Raw genomic sequence first — 18,358 nt, forward strand, 5'->3', positions numbered from 1 at the left:
TGTCTAACTCAATGAAACTAAGCCATGCCTGCGGGGCAACCCAAGACAGGTGGGTAATGGTGGAGAGGTCTGACAGAATGTGGTCCACTGGAGAAGGGAATGGCAAACCACTTCAGGATTCTTGCCTTGAGAACCCCATGAACAGTATGAAAAGGTAAAATGATAGGATACTGAAAGAGGAACTCCCCAGGTCAGTAGGTGCCCAATATGCGACTGGAGATCAGTGGAGAAATAACTCCAGAAAGAAAGAGGGATGGAGCCAAAGCAAAAACAATACCCAGCTGTGGATGTGACCAGTGATAGAAGCAAGGTCCGATGCTGTAAAGAGCAATATTGCATAGGAACCTGGAATGTCAGGTCCATGAATCAAGGCAAATTGGAAGTGGTCAAACAGGAGATGGCAAGAGTGAATGTCGACAATCCAGGGATGAGCGAACTAAAATGGACTGGAATGGGTGAATTTGACTGAGATGACCATTATATCTACTACTGCAGCAGAAATCCCTCAGAAGAAATGGAGTAGCCATCATGGTCAACAAAAGAGTCCGAAATGCAGTGCTTGAATGCAGTCTCAAAAGTGACAGAATGATCTCTGTTCGTTTCCAAGGCAAACCATTCAATATCACAGTAATCCAAGTCTATGCCCCAACCAGTAACACTGAAGAAGCTGAAGTTGAATGGTTCTATGAAGACCTACAAGACCTTTTAGAACTAACACCCAAAAAAAGATGTCCTTTTCATTATAGGGGACTGGAATGCAAAAGTAGGATGTCAAGAAACACCTGGAGTAACAGGCAAATTTGGCCTTGGAATGCAGAATGAAGCAGGGCAAAGACTAATAGAGTTTTGCCAAGAAAATGCACTGGTCATAGCAAACACCCTCTTCCAACAACACAAGAGAAGACTCTACACATGGACATCACCAGATGGTCAACACCAAAATCAGATTGATTATATTCTATGCAGTCAAAGATGGAGAAGCTCTATAGAGTCAACAAAAACAAGACCAGGAGCTGACTGTGGCTCAGATCATGAACTCCTTATTACCAAATTCAGACTCAAATTCAAGAAAGTAGGGAAAACCGCTAGACCATTCAGGTATGACCTAAATCAAATCCCTTATGATTATACAGTGGAAGTGAGAAATAGATTTAAGGGCCTAGATCTGCTAGATAGAGTACCTGACGAACTATGCAATGAGGTTCGTGACATTGTGCAGGAGACAGGGATCAAGACCATCCCCATGGAAAAGAAATGCAAAAAAGCAAAATGGCTGTCCTGGGAGGCCTTACAAATAGCTGTGAAAAGAAGAGAAATGAAAAGCAAAGGAGAAAAGGAAAGATATAAGCATCTGAATGCAGAGTTCCAAAGAATAGCAAGAAGAGATAAGAAAGCCTTCTTCAGCAATCAATGCAAAGAAATCGAGGAAAAGAACAGAATGGGAAAGACTAGAGATCTCTTCAAGAAAATTAGAGCAACCAAGGGAACATTTCTTGCAAAGATGGGCTCGATAAAGGACAGAAATAGTATGGACCTAACAGAAGCAGAAGATATTAAGAAGAGGTGGCAAGAACTCACAGAAGAACTATACAAAAAAGATCTTCATGACCCGGATAATCACGATGGTGTGATCACTCACCTAGAGCCAGACATCCTGGAATGTGAAGTCAAGTGGGCCTTAGAAAGCATCACTACGAACAAAGCGAGTGGAGGCGATGGCATTCCAGTTGAGCTGTTTCAAATCCTGAAAGATGACGCTATGAAAGTGCTGCACTCAATTGTCAGCAAATTTGGAAAACTCAGCAGTGGCCACAGGACTGGAAAAGGTCAGTTTTCATTCCAATCCCAAAGAAAGGCAATGCCAAAGAATGCTCAAACTACTACACAATTGCACTCATCTCACATGCTAGTAAAGTAATGCTCAACATTCTCCAAGCCAGGCTTCAGCAATACATGAACTGTGAACTTCCAGATGTTCAAGCTGGTTTTAGAAAAGGCAGAGAAACCAGAGATCAAATTGCCAACATCTGCTGGATCATGGAAAAAGCCAGAGAGTTCCAGAAAAAAACATCTATTTCTGCTTTATTGGCTATGCCAAAGCCTTTGACTGTGTGGATCACAATAAACCATGGAAAATTCTTCAAGAGATGGGAATATCAGACCACCTGACCTGCCTCTTGAGAAACCTATATGCAGGTCAGAAAGCAACAGTTAGAACTGGACATGGAACAACAGACTGGTTCCAAATAGGAAAAGGAGTATGTCAAGGCTATATATTGTCACCCTGCTTAGTTAACTTATATGCAGAGTACATTATGAGAAACGCTGGGCTGGAAGAAACATAAGCTGGAATCAAGACTGCTGGGAGAAATATCAATAACCTCAGATATGCAGATGACACCACCCTTATGGCAGAAAGGGAAGAGGAACTAAAAAGCCTCTTGATGAAAGTGAAAGAGGAGAGTGAAAAATTTGGCTTAAAGCTCAACATTCTGAAAACAAAGATCATGGCATCTGGTCCCATCATTCATGGGAAATAGATGGGGAAACAGGGGAAACGGTGTCGGAATTTATTTTTGGGGGCTCCAAAATCACTGCAGATGGTGACTTCACCCCTGAAATTCAAGGATGCTTACTCCTTGGAAGAAAAGTTATGGCCAACCTAGATAGCATATCCAAAAGCAGAGACATTACTTTGCCGACTAAGGTCCATCTAGTCAAGGCTACGGTTTTTCTAGTAGTCATGTATGGATGTGAGAGTTGGACTGTTAAGAAGGCTGAGCGGTGAAGAATTGATGCTTTTGAACTGTGGTGTTGGAGAAGACTCTTGAGAGTCCCTTGGACTGCAAGGAGATCCAACCAGTCCATTCTGAAGGAGATCAGCCCTGGGATTTCTTTGGAAAGAATGATGCTAAAGCTGAAACTCCAGTACTTTGGACACCTCATGCAAAGAGTTGACTCACTGGAAAAGATTTTGATGTTGGCAGGGATTAGGGGCAGGAGGAGAAGGGGACGACAGAGGATGAGATGGCTGGATGGCATCACTGACTCGATGGACGTGAATCTGAGTGATCTCCGGGAGTTGGTGATTGATAGGGAGGCCTGGCGTGCTGCGATTCATGGGGTCGCAAAGAGTCAGACATGACTGAGAGACTGAACTGAACTGAATTAATCAGATAATACACACTGCAATAATACTTCTGTTTATAAAAATTGAGCAACTAGATAGTATTTCAAGTTTAGCTCCATACAATCAATTTTTGACAGTGAACAGTATATACAAAGTAATGGGAAAGAAAAAATATGAGCTAGTGAGAGAAAGTCAATACGACTGGATTAACTCTGATAAGATATATACACAGAGACCAGAACATCTGGGGTCTTCAGAGCCATATTTAATCTTAAAAGTGATGGAAAGTTCTTAAAAGTTTTATAGTTAGTGCAAGTCTTACATATTTGTGCATTTTCCGTTATATCACTCTGGATGCAATATATTTGATAGTTGCGGTAAGAAATGTGAAATTCAGTGAAGTGGACTACTGTAATAGTTACTGAGAAAGATGAAGTAACATTAGCTACAATGCTGGTAACAGTGGTAATGGAGACTGCTGGATGGCATTGGTGGTGATAGACTTGAGAAGTATTTAGGTTACGCATATAATAATGGATTAACTTTGGATATAAGGAAAGAAAGAAGTCAGAAGTGACTGGAAAATATTATTTGGAAAATGTAAAATCAATTTTGGACATATGAAGTTTGAGTTTCATTTCAGACATCAAAATGGAAATGTTGAATATACAGCTGGATGACCACATCAGGAACTGAGAGTTGAGGTCTGACATAGAATTAGATATATAGATGTGTGTTTGGGTAGGATTCATTATGGAGTATATGACTAGTGAAGAAGCCTAAAGAAAACTGAATTTTCAAAGGACAGAGTGGTAAATTATGTCAAAATTTGCAGCAAGATTAAGTAAGATGAGGATTATAAAAGTTATTGAATATGGTTAATTTAGGTCATGTTTCAGCATAAAGAGAGCTATTTTGATTTACCCAGTCTAGGAGACTGGCTTATGGATTAAGTTTTTGTTTAGTTGCTACGTCATGTTCAACTCTTTGCAACCCCAAGGAATGCAATGCCTCAGGCTTTCCTGTCCTTCACAATTGCCTTGAGTTTGCTCAAACTCAGTCCATTGAGGTGGTGATGTATGGATGAAGTAAATTGGGAGAAAACAGAGATTTTAAGTAAAGATTATTCACTGAAGAAATTTCACTGGGAAACAGAGACTGGGGGGAAATGGGTGAAATTTGAAGAAATGCATGAATAGAAGAAAGGTTTTTTTTTTTTTTTGATAGAATAAATCTTGTTTAAAAATGGATCAATAGAGCCTAAATTCAGAATTGTATTTAATAATCGAATTGAAAAGGAAAAAGAGGATAGGGATCAAATAATAACATAAGATTTTTGAAAACTCAATAAAGAATATGATTGGAAGGACAAGTGATTAAGAAAAACTTATATAGCAAGATGAAAAATAATAATATATACATAATAAAATACTGACTAGTATAATAATAATAAGATGGTAGTGATGATCATGATTTCTGTTTAGTGATTACTATGTGCCAGTCACTATTTCAATCACTTTACATGTTAGATGGGGATATTGGTAGACTGTAGGCTTGATAACAAAACATTGAAAGCATTTCCTTCTGATGGCTTTTTATTCTTTATACAGTAAGAAGTAAGGTCATATACTAATAGCAATGGCATATTGGGCTTGATGGGAAGAGGTTGCCAGAAATCTAAGAAAAATGACAAACTTTAAAACAGTCATAAAAATGAGAACAAGTTGAAAACAGAAATATAGTGGAACTGTGAGGGAATGTTTTGGACCTGAAGCTAGTGATCATGAATTTATAGTGATATCAATCTGCTTTGTGGTGTCACTTTCTCTAATATGGCTCAGTAGCTCAGATTAAATTAATCATCAATCAACCAACCATTGATGCCTTTAGCGCATCGGGTAAAATCAGATGCTCTGAAGAAAGCAAACATCAGTAAGCTTATACTTTGACTTTTACTTAGCCAAGATAATTAAAACCCTGTGTTTTGGGGGTCTGGTTCCAATTACAGTGTAACTAGCCTTAGACTAATCTATTAACAGATAGCAATTATAAGCTCTAAAAATATATTAAAACATACACAACTCTTTAAAAATACTGGGGAACAGCAGAATCACATTCTTCTGAAGTGCCCACATTCTCCAGAATAGATCACATATTAAGCCACAAAAGAAGCATCAATAAATCTAAGAGAACTGAAATCATATCAAGTATGTTTTTGACCACAATAGTATGTAACTAAAAATTACAAGAAAGAAACTGGGAAAAATACAAATACATGGGAGGGAGGGAAAGATGGCGGAGGAATAGGACGGGAAGATCACTTTCTCCTTCACAAATTCCTCAAAAGAACATTTCAACGCTGAGCAAGCTTCACAAAACAAATTCTGTAGGCTGGCAGAGGACATCAGGCAACCAGAAAAGCAGACCTTTGTCTTCAAAAACAGATTTTTAATCTTTGCTCTTAGGTGTTTATTGCCAATTTTGTACATTTAAAAACCCAAACTTCACTACCCCAGTTTACCTGAGAGCGAGATTACTGGCTTGACCACTCTCTCCTCCTCTGGACTCTCCTTTTTCTGCACCAGGTGGCCTCTGTCTCTTTTCCCCCCCCATCTCTCCTCTATCCAACTCTGTGAATCTCTGTGTGTTCCAGACGGTGGGGAACACCTAAGGAACAGGTTACTGGCAGGATTTGTCTCTCTCCCACTCATTCCTCTCTCTGATCCTCCTGGTCACCTCTGTCCACTTCCTCCCTCTCCTCTTCCCCGTATAACTCTGTAAATACCCCTGAGCGGGCCAGACTATAGAGCGCACATAAGGAAGTGACTACTGGCTAGTTTGCTCTCTTCTCTTTTGATCTCACCGCATCTCATTCCAGTTACCTCTAACTACCTCCTCCATCTTCTCTTCTCCTTATAACCCAGTGAACCTCTCTGAGTGTCCCTCAATGTGGAGAAACTTTTCATCTTTAACCTAGATGTTTTATCATCGGTGCTGTATAGATGGAGAAGTCTAGAGGCTACTGTAAAAATAAAACTGAAAACCAGAAGCAGGAGGCTTAAATCCAAAGCCTGAAAACATTAGAGAACTCTTGAATTCAGGGAACATTAAGCAATAGGAGCCCATCTAATGCCTTCATACCTACACCAAAACCAAGCTCCACCCAAGGGCCAACAAGTTCCAAAACAAGACATACCACGCAAATTCTCCAGCAACACAGAAACAATCCCCTGAGCTTCAATATACAGGCAGCTCAAAATTATCCCAAAACCTTAGATGTCTTGTAACCCATTACGGGTTACTCCACTGCACTCCAGAGAGAAGAAACCCAGCTCCACCCACCAAAACTCCAACACAAGCCTCCCTAACCAGGAAACCTTGACAAGCCACTGATAGAACCCCACCCAAAGTGAGGAAGCTCCATAATAAAGAGAACTCCACAAATTACCAGAATATAAAAAGGCCACCCCAAACGCAGCAATATAACCAAGATGAAGAGACAGAGGAATACTCAGCAGGTAAAGGAACAGGAGAGCTGCCCACCAAACCAAACAAAAGAGGAAGAAGTAGGGAATCTACCGGAGAAGGAATTCCAAATATTGATAGTGAAAATGATCCAAAATCTTGAAATCAAAATGGAATCACAGATAAATAGGCTAGAGACAAAGATTGAGAAGATGCAAGAAAGGTTTAACAAGGACCTAGAAGAAATAAAAAAGAGTCAAAATATAATGAATAACGCAATAAATGAGATCAGAAACACTCTGGAGGCAACAAATAGTAGAATAACGGAGGCAGAAGATAGGATTAGTGAAATAGAAGATAGAATGGTAGAAATAAATGAATCAGAGAGGAAACAAGAAAAACGAATTAAAAGAAATGAGGACAATCTCAGAGACCTCCAGGACAATATGAAATGCTCCAACATTCGAATTATAGGAGTCCCAGAAGAAGAAGACAGAAAGAAAGATCATGAGAAAATCCTTGAGGAGATAATAGTTGAAAACTTCCCTAAAATGGGGAAGGAAATAATCACTCAAGTCCAAGAAACACAGAGAGTTCCAAATAGGATTAACCCAAGGCGAAACACCCCAAGACACATATTAATCAAATTAACAAAGATCAAACACAAAGAACAAATATTAAAAGCAGCAAGGGAAAAACAACAAATAACACACAAGGGGATTCCCATAAGGATAACAGCTGATCTTTCAATAGAAACTCTTCAGGCCAGGAGAGAATGGCAAGACATACTTAAAGTGATGAAAGACAATAACCTACAGCCCAGATTACTGTACCCAGCAAGGATCTCATTCAAATACGAAGGAGAAATCAAAAGCTTTACAGACAAGCAAAAGCTGAGAGAATTCAGCACCACCAAACCAGCTCTCCAACAAATTCTAAAGGATATTCTCTAGAAAGGAAACACAAAAAGGGTGTATAAACCCGAACCCAAAACAACAAAGTAAATGGTAACGGGATCATACTTATCAATAATCACCTTAAACGTAAATGGGTTGAACGTCCCAACCAAAAGACAAAGACTGACCGAATGGATACAAAAACAAGACCCCTCTATATGCTGCTTACAAGAGACCCACCTCAAAACAAGGCACATACAGACTGAAAGTGAAGGGCTGGAAAAAGATATACCACGCGAATAGAGACCAAAAGAAAGCAGGAGTGGCAATACTCATATCCGATAAAATAGACTTTAAAACAAAGGCTGTGAAAAGAGACAAAGAAGGCCACTACATAATGATCAAAGGAACAATCCAAGAAGAAGATATAACAATTATAAATATATATGCACCCAATATAGGAGCACCGCAATATGTAAGACAAATGCTAAAAAGTATGAAAGGGGAAATCAACAATAACACAATAATAGTGGGAGACTTTAATACCCCACTCACACCTATGGACAGATCAACTAAACAGAAAATTAACAAAGAAACGCAAACTTTAAACGATACATTAGATCAGTTAGATCTAATTGATATCTACAGGACATTTCACCCCAAAACAATGAATTTCACCTTTTTTTCAAGTGCTCATGGAACCTTCTCCAGGATAGGCCATCTCACATCTTGGGCCATAAATCTAAACTTGATAAATTCAAAAAAATCGAAATCATTCCAAGCATCTTTTCTGACCATAATGCATTAAGGTTAGATCTCAATTACAGGAGAAAAACTATTAAAAATTCCAACATATGGAGGTTGAAAAACACACTTCTGAATAACCAACAAATCACAGAAGAAATCAAAAAAGAAATCAAAATATGCATAGAAACTAATGAAAATGAAAACATAACAACCCAAAACCTGTGGGACACTATAAAAGCAGTGCTAAGAGGAAAGTTCATAGCAATACAGGCATACCTCAAGAAACAAGAAAAAAGTCAAATAAATAACCTAACTCTACAACTAAAGCAACTAGAAAAGGAAGAGTTGGAGAACCCCAGAGTGAGTAGAAGGAAAGAAATCTTAAAAATTAGGGCAGAAATAAATGCAAAAGAAACAAAAGAGACCATAGCAAAAATCAACAAAGCCAAAAGCTGGTTCTTTGAAAGGATAAATAAAATTGACAAACCATTAGCCAGACTCATCAAGAAGCAAAGAGAGAAAAATCAAATCAATAAAATTAGAAATGAAAATGGAGAGATCACAACAGACAACACAGAAATACAAAGGATCATAAGAGACTACTATCAGCAGTTGTATGCCAATAAAATGGACAACGTGGAAGAAATGGACAAATTCTTAGAAAAGTACAATTTTCCAAAACTGAACCAGGAAGAAATAGAAAACCTTAACAGACCCATCACAAGCATGGAAATTGAAACTGTAATCAGAAATCTTCCAGCGAACAAAAGCCCAGGTCCAGACGGCTTCACAGCTGAATTCTACCAAAAATTTCGAGAAGAGCTAACACCTATCCTCCTCAAACTCTTCCAGAAAATTGCAGAGGAAGGTAAACTTCCAAACTCATTCTATGAGGCCACCATCACCCTAATACCAAAACCTGACAAAGATGTCACAAAAAAAGAAAACTACAGGCCAATATCACTGATGAACATAGATGCAAAAATCCTCAACAAAATTCTAGCAATCAGAATCCAACAACACATTAAAAAGATCATACACCATGACCAAGTGGGCTTTATCCCAGGGATGCAAGGATTCTTCAATATCCGCAAATCAATCAATGTAATTCACCACATTAACAAATTGAAAAATAAAAACCATATGATTATCTCAATAGATGCAGAGAAGGCCTTTGACAAAATTCAACATCCATTTATGATAAAAACTCTCCAGAAAGCAGGAATAGAAGGAACATACCTCAACATAATAAAAGCTATATATGACAAACCCACAGCAAACATTATCCTCAATGGTGAAAAATTGAAAGCATTTCCCCTAAAGTCAGGAACAAGACAAGGGTGTCCACTTTCACCGCTACTATTCAACATAGTTTTCTGGAAGTTTTGGCCACAGCAATCAGAGCAGAAAAAGAAATAAAAGGAATCCAAATTGGAAAAGAAGAAGTAAAACTATCACTGTTTGCAGATGACATGATCCTCTACATGGAAAACCCTAAAGACTCCACCAGAAAATTACTAGAGATCATCAATGAATATAGTAAAGTTGCAGGATATAAAATCAACACACAGAAATCCCTTGCATTCCTATACACGAATAATGAGAAAGTAGAAAAAGAAATTAAGGAAACAATTCCATTTACCATTGCAATGAAAAGAATAAAATACTTAGGAATATATCTACCCAAAGAAACCAAAGACCTATATATAGAAAACTATAAAACACTGATGAAAGAAATCAAAGAGGACACTAATAGATGGAGAAATATACCATGTTCATGGATCGGAAGAATCAATATAGTGAAAATGAGTATACTACCCAAAGCAATTTACAAATTCAATGCAATCCCTGTCAAGCTACCAGCCACATTTTTCACAGAACTAGAACAAATAATTTCAAGATTTGTACGGAAATACAAAAAGCCTCGAATAGCCAAAGCAATCTTGAGAAAGAAGAATGGAATGGGAGGAATCAACTTGCCTGACTTCAGGCTCTACTACAAAGCCACAGTCATCAAGACAGTATGGTACTGGCACAAAGACAGACATATAGATCAATGGAACAAAATAGAAAGCCCAGAGATAAATCCACACACATATGGACACCTTATCTTTGACAAAGGAGGCAAGAATATACAATGGAGTAAAGACAATCTCTTTAACAAGTGGTGCTGGGAAAACTGGTCAACCACTTGTAAAAGAATGAAACTAGATCACTTTCTAACACTATACACAAAAGTAAACTCAAAATGGATTAAAGATCTAAACATAGGGCCAGAAACTATAAAACTCCTAGAGGAGAACATAGGCAAAACACTCTCAGACATAAATCACAGCAGGATCCTCTATGATCCACCTCCCAGAATTCTGGAAATAAAAGCAAAACTAAACAAATGGGATCTAATTAAAATTAAAAGCTTCTGCACAACAAAGGAAACTATAAGCCAGGTGAAAAGACAGCCTTCTGAATGGGAGAAAATAATAGCAAATGAAGCAACTGACAAACAACTAATCTCAAAAATATACAAGCAACTTATGCAGCTCAACTCCAGAAAAATAAACGACCCAATCAAAAAATGGGCCAAAGAACTAAATAGACATTTCTCCAAAGAAGACATACGGATGGCTAACAAACACATGAAAAGATGCTCAACATCACTCGTTATTAGAGAAATGCAAATCAAAACCACAATGAGGTACCACTTCACACCAGTCAGAATGGCTGCGATCCAAAAATCTGCAAGCAATAAATGCTGGAGAGGGTGTGGAGAAAAGGGAACCCTCCTACACTGTTGGTGGGAATGCAAACTAGTACAGCCACTATGGAGAACAGTGTGGAGATTCCTTAAAAAATTGCAAATAGAACTGCCTTATGACCCAGCAATCCCACTTCTGGGCATACACACCGAGGAAACCAGAATTGAAAGAGACACATGTACCCCAATGTTCATCGCAGCACTGTTTATAATAGCCAGGACATGGAAACAACCTAGATGTTCATCAGCAGATGAATGGATAAGAAAGCTGTGGTACATATACACAATGGAGTATTACTCAGCCGTTAAAAAGAATTCATTTGAATCAGTTCTGATGAGATGGATGAAACTGGAGCCAATTATACAGAGTGAAGTAAGCCAGAAAGAAAAACACCAATACAGTATACTAACACATATATATGGAATTTAGGAAGATGGCAATGACGACCCTGTATGCAAGTCAGGAAAAAAGACACAGATGTGTATAACGGACTTTTGGTCTCAGAGGGAGAGGGAGAGGGTGGGATGATTTGGGAGAATGGGAATTCTAACATGTATACTATCATGTAAGAATTGAATCGCCAGTCCATGTCTGACGTAGGGTGCAGTATGCTTGGGGCTGGTGCATGGGGATGACCCAGAGAGATATTGTGGGGAGGGAGGTGGGAGGGGGGGTCATGTTTGGGAACGCATGTAAGAATTAAAGATTTTAAAATTAAAAAAATTAATAAAAAAATAAAAATAAAAATAAAAATAAAAAAAATAAAAGTGAAAAAAAAATACAAATACATGGAGATTAAACATGATAGTCAACAACCAAAGGGTCAATAATGAAATAAAAAAAGAAATTGAAGAATACATCAAAACATATGATAATTAAAATAAAATATTCCAAATCTACAGAAGGCAGCAAAAGCAATTTTAAGAAGAAAATTCTTAGCAAAACAGGCCTTTCTCAGCAAACAGTCCCAAATAATCAACCTAGCTGTCTGCATAAAGGAACTAGAAAAACAAATTAAGCCCTAAGTTAGGAGAAAGAAGGAAATAATAAAAATCATAGTGGTAGTAAGTAAAACAGAGAATAAAGTAATAGAAAAGATCAAAAATTCAATATATTTTTCTTTGAAAAAATAAAGCTAACAAACCTTTAAACAGACTCACCAAGAAAAAAGGGAATGGGCTTAAATAATTAATATCAGAAATGAAAGAAGTTACAATTAACACCATGGAAATACAAAACATCATAAGAGATGACTATGAACAATCATGTACCAACAAACTGGGAACCTAGAACAAATGGATACATTCCTGAAAATATACAATCTTTTAAGACTGAATCATGAAGTATTAGAAAATCAGAACAGACCCATCATTTACAAAGAGACTGAATCAGTAATCAAAAAATTCCTAACAAACAAAACTCCAGGACCAAAGAGCTTCACTTGAGTTCTACCAAACATTCAAAGATCTAATGTTTATTAATTTCAAACTCTTTCAAAAAACTGAAGAAAAAATAACAATTCCAAATTTACTTTATGAGACCAGTGTTAACTTGTCTCATACAAAGACACCACTGGGGTGGGGGGCCGGGGAATTACAGGCCAACAATCTTGGTGAAAGTAGATGTAAAAATCTTCAATGAAATTGATAAACCAAACTCAACAATACATTGAGAGGATCATATACCATAATCAAGTGGGATTTATTCCAGGAATATCAGAATAGTTCAACAACTGCAATGTGATACAACTTAAAGTGAAGGATACAAATTATGTGATCATTCCAAAAGATACATAAAAAGCATTTGATGAAATATAGCATCCACTTATAATAGAAACTCTCAACAAGGTGAGTATAGAGGGGATACAACCCAACACAATAAAGGCCATATATGACAAATCCATTCTGTTCCTGGGTATATGTCTAGAATAAAATGAAAGCACAACATTCAAAAGACATATACACTCCAGTGTTCATATCATCATTAAAATAACTTAAATATTGAAACAATACAAGTGTCCATCAACAGATGACTGAGTAAAGAAGGTATACAATGAGCATTACTCAGCCATCAAAAAGAATGAAATTTGTCCATTTTCAAAAACATGGACAGGCCTGTAGCGCATTATCCTTAGTGAAAAAGAGAGATACACACAAATACTCTATCACTTATATGTGGAATCTTTAAAATAAATGAATGATTATAACAAACAGAAACAGACTCACAGTTAGAGTACAAACTAGTGGCTACCAGTGGGAGAGGGCAAATGGAAGGGCATGAAAAAGGAAGAAGATTGAGAGTACAAATTACTGTGTATAAATTAGCTACAAGGATATATTGTACAGTACAGAGCATATAGCCAATGTTTTAATATATAATAACTTAAAATGGAATCACTATATTGTATATCTGAAAACAATATAGCAAGGAGATCCAACCAGTCCATTCTGAAGGAGATCAGCCCTGGGATTTCTTTGGAAAGAATGATGCTCCAGTACTTTGGCCACCTCATGTGAAGAGTTGATTCACTGGAAAAGACTCTGATGCTGGGAGGGATTGGGGGCAGGAGGAGAAGGGGACAGTAGAGAATGCGATGGCTGGATGGCATCACCGACCTGATGGATGTGAGTTTGAGTGAACTCCGGGAGTTGGTGATGGACAGGGAGGCCTGGCGTGCTGCAATTCATGGGGTCGCAGAGTCGGACACGACTGAGCGACTGAACTGAATTGAACTGAGACTATATATCAGGACAAAGAAGCAATATTAACTCTTTTAATTCACTTGAGTGTTGTTTAGTAAATAACAAAATTATCAAATAGGATGCCATATCATTACCATATTAAGGCTTACGTGTGCATTAAAATGGATTTTCCAGGTGGCACACTGGTGGTAAAGAACCCACCTGACAATGCAGAAGACAAGAGATGCAGATCAGGAAGATCCCCAGGAGGAGGGCGTGGCAACCCACTTCAGTATTCTTGCCTGGAGAATCCCATGGACCAAGGAGACTGCCAGGCTACAGCCCATAGAGTCGTCAAGAGTTGGACATGACTGAAGCGATTTAGCACACACTCATGTGCATTAAAATATACAAGTTAAAATGGTGTATGCCTTAGTTTGACCACCACAGTTATATGCTAAATACCTGTGCAGAAAATTCCAATACCAGTATGATTATTATATGAAAGAAGATTTTATATACATAGAATAAGGCTTGTTATAATCATTCAAACTTCACATTGCCCTCAAACCAGTGCTTTAAACTTGTCTTAATTTCTGAAATACCCATTACCACTTCTAGCCTTCTCATTTACCTTCCATTTGGGAAGAACATTTACTCTGAGCCTTTTCTTCATATATTTCTTGGTGCTTTTGGGGAAATCAATGCTCAGTGACATTTCAATTACTATAGCACAATATTTAAAGAGGATGAAATTATGTATTGCTATTATTTTATAAGTCTTACTAGGATGGCTATTAGTTTGGGGTCCTTCAATAATTCCCATGATGTTCTATCTGTGGAAAGAATATGATTCAGTTTTAAGACTTGATTGTAGCCCCATAAAACAAATTTACTTTATTATTCCTCATTGGATGACTTGTAAGCTCAGACATGCCAATTCCCCTTCTTAAACATGAACAATAAATGTGCATGTGTGTTTGACTACACACACACAAAGATAATAATTCTCCAAATTGCCTTAAAATCCTTGGAGTATTATATTTCCATTTGAAATAAAAGTATTTGAAAAGATTGGAAATAATGTTTGGATATTTTTTTCTTAATTATGTTATCAGTTAAGGTATTAGCAGATTTTTTGATTTAAACTAATATTTTCTCTATTAAATGCACACTAAAAATATCCCATATTTATCTGTTGTTATGATGACACTGAAATCATTGTGTTAATTGCATGATAGTCTAGAGAATATGTAGACATGTTGCTGATGAACCAATTGTCAATACTTCCAAATTCCGCCCAAAGCATTTTGACATTAATGCGATTATTAATTATTTTTTGGGCCTCATTACACAGAAAAGTTCTCTCTTCATTTTTACATTCTTCAAGAAATGTCTTTCTTGTTTTACAGTGGTTTCAATAATGATCAGAAATTTACTGGACACCAGTAATTAGTAACTACTCCAATCATGTTAGCCGTAATTAGCCCTAAAAATCAGAAGGAAGTTATTTTAGATGATAGCATTAATAATGATCACCATGCTAATCAGTCCTAGTAGTAAAAGTAGACAACTTGATCAACAGCAATTAGTTTTGGCTTTTTACCCGCTGCAATCATGCAGACTCATTTCCACATAGGGCTAAAAATCAATGTATTCTCTATTATTTAGATTGTCAATTATGCCTTTCATCCCCCAAATGAATCCTAGCCTCTGGCCTATGCATTTACAGCAGTCCAAGCACTACTGACTCATAATAATCTACTGGTTTGGTAAGTTTACGCATTGTGCAATATAAGGGTAAAGGTCTCATGATAATGTCACTGAATTAATTCCAAAGCTTTAGAATTTCTCCAAGTCTAAGCCTTCAACTCATCAGCTGTCACCACACATAACAACCAAGATCATTAAAATCATAATGTAACTGTGATTCTATTCCATATAAACTATAATCTAAATATTCTAAATTCAGTATACAGCTAACCATTGAACAACATGAAGTTTGGGGCACTGACTTCTGAACAGCGAAAAATCCCCATATTATTTACAGTCAGCTCTCAGTATCTGTGATTCCACATCCTCCAATTCAACCAACTACAGACTGCATAGGACTACAGTATTACTCTTGGAAAAAATCCATATATAAGTGAACCAACACAGTTCAAATTTCACATTGTTGGAAGGTTAACTATACTATGTTCATAAACATAGTATGGTTAAAACTCTCCTCTGTGTCTTTCCTTAGTAGAAAATAAACAAAGATTTATATACAGTTACAATATTACTGTTTCATATAAAAATTTAATATTTAATAGGAATGTATATCTTATGAATTGACATCAATAAAATAAAGTCACCGTCAGTTTTCTTCTGCTTGGTCTCTGATTACTCCTGCCTTAAGAGTCTTCACCCAAACGATCAACTTGGAAAACATCTCCTTATCCGTCAAGAAACAGCTCACCTACCACAGTTTTGGGGTCATGGTCTAGAAGTAATAAAGCTTGCTCTGGGAAGTGCTGTAGGTGATACGAACAAGGTATTCAAAGATTTGTTTAATTCCAGTCTTGCTCTTCGAAGTCACCTCACATTGCCTGAGTTTGGATGAACTTCAACAAGTTACTTATATTTTCCACACTTCAGCATCCTCAATTTATAAGGTAAATAAATAGCACCTATTATAGAGGATTGATTTGGAGACCACTTAAGAATATATGTAAATCATTTTAAGGAAGGCTTGATACATGATGCTGTTGTTTAGTAGCTTAGTTGTGTCTGACATTTTTGCGACCCCATAGACTGTAACCCTCTAGGTTCCTCTGTCCATGGGATTTCCCAAGCAAGAACATTGGAGTAGGTGGCCATTTCCATAAGCTCAATAAATGTTAGATATTAATAAGCCTTCCTCAGTGATCAATGCAAACAAATAAAGGAAAACAATAGAATGGGAAAAACTAGACATCTCTTCAAGAAAATTAGAGATACCAAGAGAACATTTCATGCAAAGATGGGGCACCATAAAGGGCAGAAATGATTTGGACCTAACAGAAGCAGAAGATATTAAGAAAAGGTTACAAGAATACACAGAAGAATGATATAAAAAAGAGCCTGATAACCCGATAACCACAATGGTGTGATCACTCACCTAGAGCCAGACATCCTGGAATTCAAAGTCAAGTGGGCCTTAGGAAGCATCATTACAAACAAAGTTAGTGGAAGTGATGGAATTCCAGTTGAGCTATTTCAGATCCTAAAAGATGATGCTGTGGAAGTGCTGCACTCAATATGCCAGCAAATTTGGAAAACTCAGCAGTGGCCACAGGACTGGAAAAGGTCAGTTTTCATTACAATCCCAAAGAAGGGCAATTCCAAAGAATGCTCAAACTACCGCACAACTGCACTCATCTCACACACTAGCAAAGAAATGCTCAAAATTCTCTAAGCCAGGCTTCAACAGTACATGAACTGAGAACTTCTAGGTGTTCAAGTTGTATTCAGAAAAGAGAGAGGGACCAGAGATCAAATTGCCAACATCTGTTGGGTCATAGAAAAAGCAAGAGAGTTCCAGAGAAACATCTACTTCTGCTTTATTGACTATGCCAAAGCCTTTGACTGTGTGGATCACAATAAACTGTGGAAAATTCTGAGAGAGATGGGAATACAGACCACCTGACCTGCCTCTTGAGAAACCTATATGCAGGTCAGGAAGCAACAGTTAGAACTGGACATGGAACAACAGACTGGTTCCAAATAGGAAAAGGAGTATGTCAAGGCTGTATATTGTCACCCTGCTTATTTAACTTCTATGCAGAGTGCATCATGAGAAATGCTGGGCTGGAGGAAGCACAAGCTGGAATCAAGATTGCTGGGAGAAATATCAATAACCTCAGATATGCAAATGATACCACCCATGTGGCAGAAAGTGAAGGCGAGCTGAAGGGCCTCTTGATGAAAGTGAAAGAGGAGAGTGAAAAAGCTGGCTTAAAACTCAACATTCAGAAAACTAAGATCATGGCATATGGTCCCATCACTTCATGGCAAATGGATGGGGAAACAAGGGAAACAGTGAGAGATTTTATTTTCTTGGGCTCCAAAATCACTGCAGATGATGACTGGAGCCATGAAATTAAAAGATGCTCACTCTTTGGAAGAAAAGCTTAACCAACCTAGACAGCATATTAAAAAGCAGAGACATCATTTTGTCGACAAAGGTCCATCTAGTCAATGCTATGGTTTTTTCAGTAGTCATGTATGGATGAGAGAATTGGACCATTGAGAAAGTTGAGCACTGAAGAATTGATGCTTTTGAACTGCGGTGTTGGAGAAGAGTCTTGAGAGTCCCTTGGACTGCAAGATCCAACCAGTCAATCCTAAAGGAAATTAGTTCCAAATATTCTTTGGATGACTGGTGCTGAAGCTGAAACTCTAATACTTTGGCCACCTGATGCAAAGAACTGACTTATTGGAAAAAGACCCTGATGCTGGGAAAGACTGAAGGCAGGAAGAGAAGGGGACAACAGGATGAGATGGTTGGATGGCATCACTGACTCACTGGACATGAGTTTGAGCAAGCTCGGGGAATTGGTGATGGACAGGTAATCCTGGCGTGCTGCAGTCCATGGGGTTGCAGAGTCGGACATGACTGAGCACTGAACTGACTGAAAAGTATTGCAAAAACATTTTAAG

This window comes from Ovis aries, chromosome 2, assembly GCF_016772045.2.
Source record: "Ovis aries strain OAR_USU_Benz2616 breed Rambouillet chromosome 2, ARS-UI_Ramb_v3.0, whole genome shotgun sequence".
Taxonomy (NCBI): domain Eukaryota; kingdom Metazoa; phylum Chordata; class Mammalia; order Artiodactyla; family Bovidae; genus Ovis; species Ovis aries.